At 36.0% G+C, this 12,020-nt stretch overlaps 1 long non-coding RNA gene across 1 annotated transcript; it reads left to right on the forward strand.

Annotated features, from left to right (window-relative positions):
• Nucleotides 1-1,533: 1,533 nt before the first annotated feature.
• LOC107853588 lies at nucleotides 1,534-2,362 on the forward strand. The gene is made up of 2 exons (XR_007057582.1): nucleotides 1,534-1,734; nucleotides 1,833-2,362. It is a non-coding gene; the product is annotated as an uncharacterized LOC107853588 (long non-coding RNA).
• The last annotated feature ends 9,658 nt before the right edge of the window (nucleotides 2,363-12,020 follow it).

Below are 12,020 nucleotides of genomic sequence, written 5' to 3' on the forward strand. Positions count from 1 at the left end.
TAACCCCACGGGTTGTACACCCCATTGTCCACCCCTTTGCGTCCTTGGCTTGACATATCAATGGACTTCGTGTTGGGATTGCCAAGGACTAGAAGGGGGCGGGATAGTATTTTTGTCGTGGTGGATCGGTTTTCCAAGATGGCTCACTTTATTCCTTGTTCTAAATGTGATGATGCACCTAGCGTAGCCTCTTTGTTTGTTGATAATGTTATAAAAATTCATGGTGTTCCGAGGACCATAGTGAGTGATAGGGATTCTAAATTCCTAAGCCACTTTTGGAAGTCCATGTGGGGTAGACTCGGTACTAAGTTGTTGTTTTCGACTTCATGCCACCCACAAACCGATGGCCAAATGGAAGTAGTAAATAGGACCTTAGGGTCTATGCTACGGTCCATGGTTAAAGGAAAAACGACTTCTTGGGAGGATCACTTACCGTTGATTGAGTTTGCTTATAATCGAGTTATACACTCGAGCATGGGGATGACACCCTTTGAGTGTGTATACGGCATCAACCCCCTCACCCATTTGGATTTAACCCCTTTGCCAAGTGATCTTGTGATAAGCTTAGATGAAAGCAAACGGGCCGAGATCATGAAAAAGCTACATGAGAAGGTGAGGTTGCGGTTGGAGAAGAAAAACCAAGAAGTTGTGAGGCGAGCCAACAAAGGAAGAAGAAAGCTCATTATTGAACCGGGAGATTGGGTGTGGGTGCACCTAAGGAAGGATAGATTCCCGTCTCAAAGGAATGCTAAGTTGATGCCACGGGGTGATGGCCAGTTCCAAGTATTAGAAAGGATCAACGACAATGCCTACAAGATTGATCTACCCCCGGAATATCAAGTGCACAACACTTTCAACGTGTGTGATCTCTCTCGGGGGGAAACGGTGGAGGATGGCCATGATCCGAATTTGAGGACAAATTCCCTTCAAGATGGAGAGGATGATACGGGAATTCCTAGCTCGAGACCTTTCACACGAAGCCAAGCACGTGAGTTGCAACGACTCCAAGCCTTGTTCACATTCTTGGCCATGTGTGAGGCCCTTGTGAGCCCATCTAAGGGCCTATATTTAATAAAATATAAAGAGGCCCACCAAGACATCCCAAACCCACCACCTTAAATGCCAAGGGTAATTTGGTCTTTGTCCCTCCTTTCTAAGTGACTATATAAGCCATGTAATAGGGCTAGTCTTGCTTTAGTTCATTCCTATTATTGAAGAAACACAAGTCTTGTAATATTTTGAGAACTTCTCCCTCTTGTTCTTGAGAGTGAACCCAAAACTAGACAACAAAGTGTGGTAACGCTTTTGTTGTTCTTTGGCTAGAAACTTGGGGGTCTTGAGGTTCATGAGTTCCTCTTGATTCAAGTAAGAATTTGGTGTAAATATCTTTTAGTCTTAGGGTCCTAATCTTCATGTTAGGGTTCTTCGATTCTAGGATATTTTGTGTCAAGTTACTATCCATTATTTTGTAATCTTGTTGTTTGTATCTTGCTATAGTGAAGCCGTGTGGGGCTCTTTCGATTCACTATAGTTATTGCAATCTTGTGTTATTTATCCATCTTGTTGAATATTGTCGTTGTTGCCTTGAAAACCTAGAGAAGCCGAGTGGGGCCTTTGATTCTCTAGTGATGTTGTTCTTGTTGTTCTCTTGATTCTTTGTTGTAAGTTTGATCTTTTGTATCACCAACTCAGCATCTGGCTCGTAACTTCATGGTGAAGCCGAGGCGTAGAAAGGTATACATTCTTGCAGGGTTAATTTGAGTTTCAGAAGCTATTTACCCTTGAGGTTTCTGGAACACCTGATTTGATAAATCTATCCTTTTTCTTTCTAGGGAATGCGTGAGACGTGAGAATCAAAAAGTTCTTTGACGAGGCTATGATGGTGAAGCTTGCACAGCAGGATGCTGATCTTCACCTGCAGATAATGTAGATATTTAGTTGAGATGGTTCTGTCTTTGTGCTTAGGTGCATTCCTTTTTGGATTAATCTTTTACCTTCCGGTCCCAGTTTTAGCGGGTGAGAGTTTCATATCACGAATGGTTTTTGGTTAAACTACATTTGAGTACTGCATTCTGTTGGAGGAATTCCTATTCAAGCTTAATTGATACTGGAAATGTAGCAGCAACAGAATATTTCCAAATTGGTCATCTGCCTGATGTTAGCTATAGTTGGTTTAGAAATGTCAAGTTGGTATAGGTACTTAAAGGATGTATTAATCGACAGATTAGATTCCCATTTATGTGAAAAAAACTATGAATAGATTACCTATATATAGTATTACTCTGCTGCAGTTTGAAGAGATCATTATCTTCTTGGCTTCAATTTGGTCTTTTTAAAAAGAATAGTGCTCTCCATTGACTCTGAATAGCATTCCAGTCGCACTGAGCAAATCCAATCATGATGCTTCTTTTTTTTTGGATAATGTGGTGTCCCGGCTAGCACCTCGACTAATTCCTGCTATATATTATAGCCAGTTAAACTACATTGGTAGTGTAAAATTCTTTTTAAACTGACTATATAAATCTTTTATGGCAATGTTCATGTCACCCAACGAGTCGAGGCACTAGACATGGCACGCACCTGATACTATTGCTAGTACGAGGAAACGTTCTAGCATATATGTATATAAGTGGGATATGAATCCAAATCCCCGTCATGTTTGATTTTCACAAGTCTTTCGTCAGATCATGATCCTTTTTCGCACAAATGTTTTTGGAAGTTGATCGGAATTGACAGAATCAAATGTTGATGCAGTAATATATATCACTGAGTTTTTGCCATCAGTTTGGGGATATAAACTAATGTGAATATTATGTTTTTACAACTTTGTTTTTGTAGTGGTTATTATGACTTGTGAGCATACAACTAACATAAATGAATAACTTGGAAACAATAGGAAATTTAAATAAGATTCTTCAAAGGAGACCTACTTTAAGTTCATTAACACCACTTTATATCTAACGATGCTGATACTAGTTGTCAAGTTAAATATACTGAAAATTATAAGAATGCCTTACATCTAAACCAGTATATGAAGCCTCTAATGAATTATAATGACCCCCGGGACAAGGTCCCAGCATACTAGAAGAAACCTAAGAAAATCATAGCATCTAAACTTTCCTCCAGATAAAAAGGAAGGTCACCAATCACAGAAGATAGAAATCCTAAAATGTAGTGATCACTAACTTGAGAGTCTGAACCTATATCTTGAAACGATGTAGCGTCAAAGTTAGTCAATACGTGGAATGTAATTGATCACGAACTTGAGAGTCTGAACCTACATCATGAAATGATGTAGCATCAAAGTCGGTCAATACGTGGAATGTAATGGTATGTAAAATCATTTCAGGAGAATAGAAATACAAGAAATTATCAATGTAAATAAAACATTAAGTGATGACGAGCTGGAAAGGAGCAAGGGTATTAAATACCCCACATTTTCAGGCTAGATTTTGACCTGTCCTTCCTACGTGTATAGACCCAAACCCAATGATTTCTATTTAGATATACATGTGATATCAATTCTTTAGTGGGGAAACATCTTTAGAGATGAATTGAAGTCATAAAAATCTCCTAACTCAAAGTTGAGTTGAGAACTTTCCTGCCGATTGTGTTTTAGTAGATGTTCTTTGTTGGATCAACTTTAAATAGCCATTAATCCTAGAATATAATGAGGTAGGTGAGCTACTATATATCAAATTAAAGGTCTTTGATTTTTCTTTCCAACACAACTAATCATTCGTCGATTTGAGTTCGGAGTAAAAAGTTATGGCCTTTTAGTGAGATGTTGTCCAAGGTGCGATTGGTCACACAAGGTATGGTTGCGGCTTCTCCCCAATCCCCACCCCACCCCACTGTAATACCCCGCATTTTTTCTAGCTTAATTTCGTCCCTAGAATGCCAAAGATTAGCTTTAAGAATGAATAACATTTATTTCATATAAAATTTTCCAGATTTAGACCTTCCATTGTGTGGTAAATTGAATAAGCTTTCCATCAATACCAAATTCGCCCAAATCTGATACGCGGTCGAGAAGTTATGGCATTTTAGTGTTGACAATATGCTATTCAAGCAACCACCGCATCATGGTGAAGGGTGAATTCATAATTCACGCGACGCGATGGAATCATGGTGAGTATAGTGCCAAGAGGTCCATCGCATCGCGGTGGAGTGTAAAAAGACAATTGTCAATTTCCAGTAACTCACCGCGATTGCACCGCATTGCGATAAGTAAAGCAATTGGCGGAGGGAGGGGGAGGGGGAGGGGGGATCACCGTGTCATGGTGAAGGCATATTTGTCATGTCCTTGATCCATAATTTGAAATGTATATTTCATGACCTTTATCCTAGTTTATGAAATGCTTATTGGGTGAAAAATGATCCTAGAAATCACTTAGATCCTTTAATTCATCCAATATTTGGTGTTCGATTCTACGTCAACTTTGAAAGTGTATATAACTTTTGATATATGTAGAATTTTTCAGCTCAAGACCCACCAAATCGTAGATAATTGAATTAACTTTCCAAAGATACCCATTTCGCCAAAATCTGATACCCGAGTCAAAAGTTATTACATTTTTAGTGTGAGGCAGTAAGCTGCCGTGATTACACCGCGTCGCGGTGGCCCTTCAAATGACAATACAGGTTACGAATTTTCTATTTAAATAATGGAGGGGCAATGGGGTCTTTTTCCACCTCAACCCAGGTCGTAAAAACACGATCTAAGGCTTCAATTGGGGCATTATTTGCCCCAATTCTCCAATCTTTCCCTCAAGAACAAACTTAATCAATTCCCTCAAGAATAAGCAATTCCATCTTCTTCTCTTCAACAAAAAGATCAAGAATTTAGGGTTTCTAATCCAAGAACTTCAAGAATGTTTTCAAGATCATCTCCAAAGGATTCAAAATTCAATCTTTTACATTCAATTCATCATGGGAATCTAAGATTCCAGCTTTCTCATCTAAGATCATCAATTAAGGCATGTGAGGTTATGAACAAGGACAATCCTTTCGTCCTTGTGCCCAAAACTTATTTTAAATTACAAATTACTGAATTTGATGTGATTTTTCATGAAATTGAAGTTAGGGTTTATACCCATTAATGATATTTACAAGTTTATGATGTTTCCAATGATTTAGAAGTTGAATTCCATGATTATGTTCATATTTTCATGTATATTGCTGAAATTTCCAGATTTTTAGTCGTTTTATAAACATTTAAATTAACAAGTATGATTATTATGATGATTTAACATGAGATTGATGCATGGGTTACTACCCTAAGATTGAATAGTATTATTTTAAGAAAAATGATGCTTTAAGCATCTTATGAACAAAATATTTACAGATTTTGAGTAAAGTTTTGATCTTTTGATCCTTAGTTAGCTATGGAATCCACTTTTTAGATTATTACAGATTACAGAATTCAGATCATCTTGATTTACATATTTTATCAGATAAATGCATAATTGGTTTTAGATAAACCCTTATGCTAGTTTTAAAGTGGATTTCAAACAGAATGAGCGTAGCAAATAGAAAGGGAGTAGTATTTAGCACCGAACTGAGAGTATGGATTTAGCTCATCCTGCCTCCACAGAACTATGTAGCTAATGTAGGTACAGATTGTCAGATTATTCCCATTTATATATGAATGACATATTTAGCTTATGATCGATAACATGAGCAGGTTATACTCTCTGGCAAGAGTATGACACCTCTCTCCAACGTGAGGTTTCTTTCTTAGGAGGACGAGACATTGGACTCCATGTAGCTCGCATAGTTTATGTCAATTAAGAGAACCTCCCTAATAGTAAAGACTTTCAGAAAAAGAGATTAATAGAGAAAACTTTTAGAAAACTAAGTTTGAAGGCTCACAAGTTTTACTCAGATTATGCTTTACAGAAAGATATTTACTATAGTTTTCAGCTTTCAGATTTCAGATTAAAGCGTGAGTCCTTTTTACACTTAGACAGTATGATTTAAATAGAGAATACAAGTACAGCTTTTAGAACTAAATGTTATGACTCACTAGATTTATAAAGTTTGATTTGTTATTTTAGCTTTTAGATTTTAGTATTTCAGATATTCCAGCTTATGTGATTCATTTACATTTAGCATGCATGATTTTATAAACTGTGATGATATTGTTTTACTTATGCATTTCACCCCCATATACTCGGTACATCCTCAAAGTATTGATTCACATATATGTCTACATGCTACATTGTCTCATAATGTAGGTACAAGTTTTAGTATGTATATTCAAACTCAGACAGTTGCAGATTCTAACCAGCAAGATAATGACTCCTCCAACTTTGGGGACTTCAGTTAGATTTACTTATATTCTTTACTTTCTTAATCATATATATTGATTAGTGATAGTTGCGGTCGCGTCCTAGCTATCTATAGTCAGTATTAGCAGAGGCTTCATAGACAGTCAATATAGTTGATGTATTCAGTTTTAGTTTTGTTTTGTATAAGCAGAGTTGTATTCATCTTAATGTAGCTTTGAATTGATCAAGTTCAGAAAAGATTTATTTTCTATATTTTCTTCAGATTTATGTGTTTTAAACAGTTGCTCATGAGTTATGCTAGTACAAGGGTTAGCTTGGGATCACTTGTAGTCCTAAGCACCGTGTGACGTCTTGAGATAGATTTTTGGGGTGTTACAAACTTGGTATCAGAGACAAGTTTTCAAGTGTCCTAGGGTGTCTGTGAAGCCGTGTCTAGTAGAGTCATACAGAACGGTATGGAGACGTCTGTACTTCTCTTAGAGAGGCTACAAGGCATTTAAAAAAAGTTTCCTTTCTTTCCTACTCTAGATCGTGCAGTAAAGTTGTTCTCTCAGAATCTCTTGTCTATTTGTGTGTTACCCCAAAATTCCTCATCTATGTATTATTCTTGAGATAACATAATTAGCAAGTTCTAATTTTCTCCCCAGATAATGCTCTCAGATTTGCTAGTAGAAGTTTTAAAAGTCACACAAAGGGCTTGAGAGGAGATCCCTAGTGTGTCATAAGTCCCTCAAGTTGAAAGTTATGTCCTCATCCTTATGAGTTGTTCAGTCGAGACAAAATTAGATCTGTATTGAGATTGCTCATTGACCCTTTTTAATACGGATAATGCTCATAACAGGAGATAGTATGAACCTAGACTATTAAATATTGTGTGCATTCGAGGGTTAGTATGAACTTCAGTGTTATGATTTATGAATAGTAGAACCTTATTATAGTTGGAAGTATGGGAATAGAAGAGTAGTGACAAAAAAAGTGGGAATGACAATTGGTAGAAAGTATAGATATAAGCTTATGCATTTTATCGAGGTGTGTTAAGGTGATATGTTCTTGTGTGTTAGTTTAGTAGATGGTGAAGAAAGAGTTATTAATTAAGGTGAATTGTTATTTGTTTGAAGTACGGAAGGAGTTATTGGTGGTGTTTATTGTGTTTTAAAAAGTATAGGATATTGATAAAGTGTTTGGTGGTTTCGTATCATTAATTTAGGCTTCCTTTCAAGTTGCAAAAAGGAGTTTACCTAAAATTTATAGAGCTGTGATAGTAATTTAGATGTATAGAAGGATAAATATTAATGATGTGTATAAGGAGAATGTGTTAATGGATTATGATAAGATAGGCCATATACTATTTACGATCCCTTAGTTCTCGCAAAATGCTAAACAAGTGTATTATGCTCCTTATCCATTGCAAATTGATAAGTCTGATTGGTGGGCTATAATCAAAACAAAGTCTATAGGACGGGTGGACGTTGAGAATATGTTGGAGACTGCGTATCAAAATGAAATGCAGATTGATCACCAGTTAGTGGATATTGATTTAGTGGATAGGTTGAATCACTCGAAAAATATATTTGAAGAAGTTAATATTGCAGAAAAAAACTGAGTGGGTAGGATATAAGGTAACTTCTGAAGAGGGTGAATGGTTTAGTGGAGAATCTTCAGGAGAGGAGGATTAGCTTGTATAGATTGTATTTATTATGTATTGATACCTTTATGTTTCTTGTTTAAAATTGATATCTAATATATTGTGTAAGATTGTTGTTTCACTTTTCCATAATTTATGTAGTAATAGAAATATTCTTGTCTATCTCGTGTTGTTGGAGAGATTTGAAATGTGAATTAGTAACTTGGAATGTTTTCTTATGTACTCATTTTGTAAGGACTAACTACTTGTTAACTTTACATAATTTAGATGACAGGTAGAGGTGACAAAGGTAAGCAAAAAGTTATCCTACAAAAACAAAAAAGAAAAAACAACCTCCACCTTATATACGACCAACAAGTATTCATATATCTGATGGTCGATTCGCTGACGCGCTAACACGACTCTTATATTCTAGGTCGTCACAGTATTCAGTTCCTGCTCTAACACATGTGGATCCACTTCATGGGTCTACAGCGACTCATTCTGCTCCTATCCTCGTGCCACCGCCATCAGAGTACTATAGACGACCGCCGGCACATCCAGCCATCTACCATTGTCTGCAGTACCCTCTACTAGCAGTCACCCACATTCTCACAGTGATTCTGTTGGATCGATTGAGTTGATAGATCTTCATCTTGGAGGCACTCCATCTGGTGCTTCAGATCTGCCCAGTGCATCCACCAGCACTTGTTCTGCAGCCCTGAGACAGAGATAATTATCGAAAGCAGTATATTATTCCATATGAAATAGGGTAAGATTTCTAAATATAACAATATTATTTATTTTTCATTTACTATATTATTATGCTCTATGAAATTATTGTTTGATCTTGTGTTGTAGGTTTATGCCCAATGATGGAGTTGGAAAAATTACAACTAAATGGATTAGTCGGCACTTCAATAGCTATTGGACCAGTTGGCAAAAGGTTCCAGAATATGACAGAGAACAAATATTTAAAGAATTTCATGTAAGGATTTAACTTGTCGACTACTTAACACATTGTTAGAACAAAAAATTGAATATTATATTTTTGTTTTTATTGTAGAAATATTTTTGGTGGGATGACGTGCATGAATGTGCTATACGGAGGAATTTTTATAGAAGAGCTAGAGCCAGAATGAACGGACTGTTGGATTATGCCAGAACGAACAGGGTACGATCAAAGTTTATACTCGAACCCATGTGGAAAGATTATTTTCACTATTGGAATAACGAGGAATACCAATTGTAGAATGAGAAAGGAAAGAAAGTCAGAGCATCATCCAAGGGTGGCTCTCTACATACTGTGGGTGCAGTTAGTCGGATTACTGTGGAACAAAAAATGATATGTAACTTTTACAGTTTTAATTATTTGTTTCTATTTAAACTTTTAATTATTTGAAGATTAAATTTTTTATCATATGCAGGCAAAAAAATTAGGTAGGAAGATAAGACACGATGAGGTATTAGAGGAGACACATGTGAGGATGAAAAAGAACCCAACTGATAAAGATGTCTGGGTTGAGCCTCGTGCAAAAGCTGCCCATGTAAGAATCAAATTTTGTATTTATGAATCTTTTTCTCAAAGTTGATATTATTTAAGTACAAGTAGTTTAATATCTTTTTCCTGTTAATTTTAACTTTACTTCGAATATAGGACAAATATATGCAACTCGTTAATGAGTATCGTAGTACTCAGTCTCTTGAAAGTCAGGGTGACACAATACCTGAATATGTAGAGAAGGAGTTATGGAAAGAAACTGTAGGTCCTCTAGTTAGAGGCCAATACTACGGATACCACAAAAAATGTTTTAGCGAGAATGTTAGGTCTTCGTTCGGCCCTACATCCTATCCCACATCAGTTGATAGAGAAACCGTTGAATCTCTAAGAAATACGATATCTAAACTCACTGAAGAGCTTGCTGCACTGAGAAAGAGGGCGAAGGGGAAGGAGGAGGAAATAACATCACAAATCAAGATGCTGCAGTAGCAGTTCAGCTCTTTTATTCTATCTGCAAGGATTCTTCCTCCAAGTCCTGGTGATGAAGTTCGGGCTACAAAAGGTCTAGGCCCACTGAATGATATCAACATAGATGAGTAATCAGATCCGTTGTGTGCGGCTAAGGATGCGGATGATAAAGACGATGATGATGAGTGATAGTTTTTTGACTTTTGTATGTGCTGTAGTTTGAATTTGGAGATGAGTTGTAGTTTTTACACTTTTGTATATTTTGTATGTTTTTAGACTTGTATTGTATGCTGGTTATTTGAATGGAATGTAGCAAGTATATTGTATGCTCATTTGTTTGACTGGTTGATGGAATGTAGCATATATAAGCTTTTATTTAAAAAAAATTCAGAAAAACCAACCACATGTGGTCGATTTTCTAGAAAATTTTACAAAAATCGACCACATGAGGTCGATTTTCTGAAAAATTTTACATAAACCAACCACATGTGGTCGGTTTTCAAGAAAAATTTACAAAAAAACTGACCACATGTGGTCGATTTTTTGAAAATTTTATAAAAATCGACCACTTATGGTCTATTTAGTATAATTATTAATTAATTATTTTTTAAAAAAATGATTACTAGTGGTTGATTTTTTTAAAATTAATTAATTATATTAAATAAAAGAACCGACCACATGTGGTTGATTTTATAAAAATTAAATAATTAATTTAAATTAAAATACCGACCAAAAGTGGTCGGTTTTATAAAAACTAATTAATTTAAAGAAAAATCGACCACCAGTGGTTGGTTTTATTAAAATTAATTATTTAATTTAAAAATAAAATCGACCACTTGTGGTCGGTGATACGCCCAAATTACAGCTCTTATGAGAATGTAAGCGGTCGCTGTCAAATATAGAATCCAACTAGGTTGGGGTCCAATCCCACAGAGAATATGGTGTTAATATAAGTTATTCGTGATATGACCAACTGATAGTTAATAGTTTCCTGTAAATGGGGGGGTTTTGGAGAGTAGACAAAAAGGTATTAAATACTTCAAATTAACAATTTGTACTTTATATTATAAGGTTTCAAATATGATATTATGAAAAACCAGGGTTATGGTTACCAAGATGCTTGAATAGATAGGGTTGTGAATCATTTTGGAGTTCCACTTGACAACTTCCGTCACAAGAGTAGTTGAATCCTATTATTTACCCATTCGTTTCTCAACCTCAGTGGGTAGTTTATCCATTAATTCTCTCGAACTTAAAGAATGTGTTTGTTATTCAATTATTTTCTCATGTAGGCAAATCCGGTTAAGGCATCTACCATTAATATAAAGATTAAGTCTTTCGGGTCCATGTACACTTTCTTTTCCCAACATACACTTTTCTCTCGGACAAGTGATGTTCTTGGGCTTACCTTTTAAGTCTGCAACCAAGAGAAATCGTTACAGTACTCAACATGCACTTTCCTGTCGAACAAGTGATGTTTCATTGACGTAACCTAACAAGCACTTTCCTCTCGGACAAGTGATGTTCTTGGGCTGACTCTTCTAGGTTGCTGCCGAGAAAGGTCATTAAAGCGAAGAAAGGTTTATATACCATCAATTACTCATGAAATTCTAGTAGATTCATAACCCGAACTAGTTATTTACACCAAGGCTCCCATAACCCCAGCTATGGGAGATTAGCCACACATTTTTATAGAAGAAACAGAAAGCATCACTGTATTGTTCATCATAAATTCAAGATTTACTTACAACAGTTACAAGAATCTGCTCTTGAGTCTCCAATCAAAATGAAATGAATAGATCCAAAAGCAAATGCTTACTTCCCACAATATTCTAAGTTACAATAAGTTCAAGATCTAGAAAACTTGATAAAAAAAAAGAAGGATAGAAAGCTAGATCTAGAAAATGTAGATTTCAGATCTAGCCTACCAAAGAAAAGTCAAAGATTAGGTGGGAAGAGAGAAAACTAAGTTGAGCTAAGATAAGGTGGAAAAAGATTCTCAAATAAACCCTAACACTTAGTATTTATAGGACTCCAAAAATCTGGGCTTCAAAATTCAAACTTGGAGTTGCTCATGCTCGACGGTACAAGTCGATAGTTCATCGTATGTCCGATGGTCCGTCACTTGTACCGC

This window comes from Capsicum annuum, chromosome 7, assembly GCF_002878395.1.
Source record: "Capsicum annuum cultivar UCD-10X-F1 chromosome 7, UCD10Xv1.1, whole genome shotgun sequence".
Lineage (NCBI taxonomy): Eukaryota > Viridiplantae > Streptophyta > Magnoliopsida > Solanales > Solanaceae > Capsicum > Capsicum annuum.